This window comes from Bidens hawaiensis, unplaced genomic scaffold, assembly GCF_021521415.1.
Source record: "Bidens hawaiensis isolate Kalapana, Puna unplaced genomic scaffold, B.hawaiensis_p1.1 tig00032033_1, whole genome shotgun sequence".
Lineage (NCBI taxonomy): Eukaryota > Viridiplantae > Streptophyta > Magnoliopsida > Asterales > Asteraceae > Bidens > Bidens hawaiensis.
This window is the reverse complement of record NW_027495418.1, coordinates 1-4,638: the sequence shown is the minus strand read 5'-3', so window position 1 is coordinate 4,638 and position 4,638 is coordinate 1. Positions and strand designations below refer to the sequence as shown.

Here is a 4,638-nt window from a genome sequence, read left to right as displayed (position 1 = left end):
GTTATATTAAATAAACACAACACACAATGATAAATACAAGGATATAATAATCTTCTTCCTCAACATTGCGTTTATTTATTTATTTTATTTTGAGAACAATGAAGATGGTGAAAATATTTTTGTGTTTTTATTTTCATTTTTTTTATTAAATTCTGTCTTGAGAGTTTTTTTTTATTAATTTTTCATTATTTTTTAGTGGTTTTTTTTGTGCCTACAAATCATTCTCATCTTTTTTTTGTCTTATTTATAAAATAAATTTGCACTTTGTTTATAATGTTTTTACGGGGGTCAAGTTATTTTATAAAGGAAAACAAAAATGAATGATAGGAAGGATTTGTAGCCACACAAAAACCTTTAAAATTTTTTAAAAAAATAATAAAAAATCATAACTCAAGATTTAATAAAAAAACAAAAAGAGTAAAAACACAAAAATGTTTCCACCGTCTTTCTCGTTCTAAAAAAAGACACAATGGTGATTAAGAATATCATTGTGTCTTTTTGTTTATTATTATGTTTTTTTTTTCGTAATTGATTGTGTCTATTTTTCTTTATATTTTGTTATATTACTCACACTTCTCATTTTTGTCTCCATTTGTATTATAACTTTACCATTTTTTTTTTGCATTGAGTTTAATGTTATATAAATTTTATGAATTGTGATTTGTCAAAAAAAGAGAAAAAACCTAGATTGAAATCAAATAGTTTATAAACAAGTCGAGCTCAAGCCAACGTAAGTTTATCTGAAAAAGAAAAATTTAACGTTTATAAGTAATAACTTAGTTATATTCTTAGCAAGTCCATTGATGAATCTATTAGAGAAGTTTGAATATTAAACTTACATATTTTTAGTACTGTTTTATTAATTTAAACGAATTAGCTCGAGCATTTTACTAGCCAAACGCAAACTCAAATTTTAGCTCTTTAAGCTTAAACAAGTTGAGCCGAGTTAATTCATTTAACTTTAAGGGTAAGCACAAGCTAAAGCTAAATTTCAGCTTCTTAAGCATGTACAAACCAAGTCTAGCTAACTTGTTTAAATTCGAGTCTAAGCTCGAACTTTGGATTGATTGGAACTAACATTTTCGAATATCAAATGATAGTTTAAAGATTAGCCAGATAACACATTTAAATTTATTGGAACTAAAGATTTCTCAGCACTTAGTCAGATATGACAGTGAAGAAACAAATGGATGTCAATGGTGGCTACATATGGACTTAGGGGGTGTTTGGTACAGAGAATGGAATTGCAGAGAAATGGAATAGAGAAATGGAATTGCAGAGAAAGGGAATTGGTCTGGAGAATGAGAATTGACTGTTCTGTTTGGTAGTACAGAGATTTCAGTAGAGAAATATAGCTGAGAATCATTTCTCTTGTTTGGTACATAGGAAATAAACAGAGAATTATATCAACTTTATCATTAGCACAAGTATTTTTTTCATAACAAATATTTATTAAAAAACAAAAAACATATAAAAAGATGCATAAATTCCAACCAAAATATGCATTGATCAAACCAATTCACATACAAAACATAGTTTTTAAGCAAAAAACATCAACCATAGTTAAAACCAATTAACATACAAAACATACTTCAACCATACACAACTATCCCATTGAACCATCGGTATACAACTCGACCATCTCAATTTTCTCTTCTAACCTTGCAAACAGTTCTGAACATAACCATATAACCAACCCAAAAGCGAAGAGCAGCATGCATCAAAAACGACAGTTGGGAAGTTGGCAGTTTATTTTCTTAAGCATCCACTGATTCATTACTAGGTTTGGCTGGTTGCTCGGGGATCATGACCCGTCCAGTCAACGGGTCAACTGGGCGGGTGTCACGAGGCCCTCCTTTCTGACCCATTGCAACCATTGGTGGTGGTGGTAGCAGCCCAGCTCTAAACAAAGACGTTGAACTGGATCCGATGGTTGTGCACCAACTGAGAGCCAATATCTGTATAGAAATGAAAACAAATGTAACACATAAAAGAGGCGTCAAAATAACTTTTTAAATATCAAATCCATATTTATTCAAACAATTTTAACACCATGATTTCCCTGTCCTTTGGCATTTTCGTTACACAAGTTTATCTTAATAATAATTTTTCAAGAATTTTCTAAAAAAACACGTGTGACTTCACAGATGGAAATTTATGAATTTGACCTTAGAGTCAGCCTGTACCTGATGGATTATGCTAAAGTGTTTCTTACTTGGATTATCAACTTACTGTAAGAATTATTTAATTTAATTGCTCCATAAAGGCAATTACTTTCTTCATTTTCCATCAACTATTGTTGACCATCTTCATATTATTCACCAAACGGGGGCTCTGTTCATGTTCGTTTGTTTAACTAATCAAACAAATTTTCTTGTTCATGTTCATTCATTTATTAAACGAACTTCTCACTGAACAGTTCGCGAACTGTTAGCTGAGCGTTTGGTTCGTTTACAGCCCTAGCTATGCATATGCAAAACAGAACAAGCAATGAACATGAACAACACTACAACATAAATTATTAACAGCAAAGCTAACAGTATCAGATCATTCAAATCACATTCAAATCAATATTAATAGTGTGAATCAAACAACTTACTTCACTCTTTCAAAATTAAGCCCCATTCTTTTACCACCATCTTGACCTATATTAACCAACCAACAATTAGTCGCATATATATATATATATATATATATAGATCAAACACAGACTTAATATTACAACCACAAATCAATTTACCTGGCAAAGGGTTATAATAGCCCAAAACTTCTATGTGTTTTCCGTCTCTGGGTGACCGGCTATCGGCGGCCATAACCCGGTAAAACGGCCGGTTCCGGCATCCTAATCTCGCTAATCTCAGCCTCACCACCATTTGCACCCCCCGCCTGTTTCTCTGTAACAAATCTTACTAAAAAACACATCTAAATACGACAATCTAAAGTTCAAAAAACTCAATTCCACAACAAGCTATTCAACACGAACACAATTCCTTTCTATTCACTCACATAACACGATTTTCCCCAAATTTTATAACATACTTGGTAGAAAATTAACAGCTAAAACCCTAAAACGAGAGGTAATTATGTGTCGGGATGCATATAGTATAATAAGAGGAATGGATTTTGCTTACAGTGAGTTGAAAGAGTTCGTGAGGACAAAGGCCGGCTAAGAAGAGACGACAGACGTCACGATCGTAGTACTTCCGATTGACTTCCGTGACGTCTCCGTTACGATTGGCTCCCATTAACACATCCAGCTGCTTCCTGATTGCATCCATCTCCACACACTCGCTAGTGGTTAGGGTTTTGGTGTTCTGTTTTTACTTTGGGGGAATCCTTGCTGAAGGAGGAAAAATGGGAGGAATGAAAAGGAAGAAAACGGAGAGAAATGAACGTAGAGAAATCCATTTCTCCGCCTTTTTTAGAGAAAAGAAATCGGGAAATGGAAATGGTTTATTTCCATTTCTCACCTCTTTCTTTAGTAAACAAACAAGAGAATTGTTTCCATTTCCATTTCTCACCCTTCAATTCTCTGTACCAAACACCCCCTTAGTGTGCTAGTGGCTTACTCTCCACTCTCTCCTTTTACTTTCCGGCCCTCAAATCCAGTCTAGGCTACAATCAGTCGACCATGGATATTGTCCCTAACTCCATGTAATTGAAGACTTCACTTCGATGTTCTTTCGATCTTATTTACACCATCGTCGCCTCTCCATCTAGCTCCATCACTTTCCAAGGAAGAGGAGGCGGGTCATGGATAGTGTTGATCGATGTGATTTAGTGCTTCACAATTACTTTATGATGCTGCTTTATGTCATTGGTATAATTAATCGGTCACTCGTGCTAGTGATGTGTTTATTTCATGTTGTTAACCGCCCACAAACTGACTTTTCTAAACATTGCTAATGTTGTTATTGGTGTTCTAAAATTTCTCAAATCACTACGGCACCGAGTCATTCTTTATTCTTACACGACATTAGGTTAAAAAAGACGATTTTGACGTGTAGAGCTCAATAATAGACAATGGATGGAGTTAGCCTAATGAACAAAACAAAAAAAAAATCAAATGTCAAGGGTTTATTTGCCAACAAAATTCATATTGGACTGAAAAATGCTATAGGATGTGAACCACATGGGCAAAAAAGTAACTTACTCTTTATTAATTATAATACTTAAATATTATATATATATATATATTTTGTATATAACTTAATTTTTTTTAAATGCTACTTTTTTTAATTGAACACTTTCTACTTATTTTTTAAATCATACTTTAGATTTAACAAATTGTTTTGCTTAACAATGTATTTGTTTTTTTTTAAGTTGTTTAAATTTCCTTTAAATAAACTAATTTGGTTTAAAACAATAATTAGAAAGTGATAATAATGTGAAAGTGTAAGAATATTGGGAAAATTCTCAAAATAGGTATTTTCATAAACAAGTTTCTGGTAATAAATATCATTTGCATAGAATTCCAAAGGAAGGGCTTGATTTGCAGGATGTTGTTAACGATTGTCAAACGGTAAGTGACAACACAAAGGAGGTTGAGTCTACGACTAGGATGGCTCGTGACTTGGGGATAAATTTCGAGGGCATGAAAGATCATGTTTGTAAGGTTATAGAAGAAGGATGATTTAG

The 4,638-nt window shown here is 32.9% G+C and overlaps 1 pseudogene; it reads right to left on the bottom strand.

Annotated features, from left to right (window-relative positions):
• Positions 1 to 1,728: 1,728 nt before the first annotated feature.
• Positions 1,729 to 2,873, bottom strand: LOC143582860 (small ribosomal subunit protein bS16m/bS16c-like; annotated as a pseudogene).
• Between the last annotated feature and the right edge of the window lie 1,765 nt (positions 2,874 to 4,638).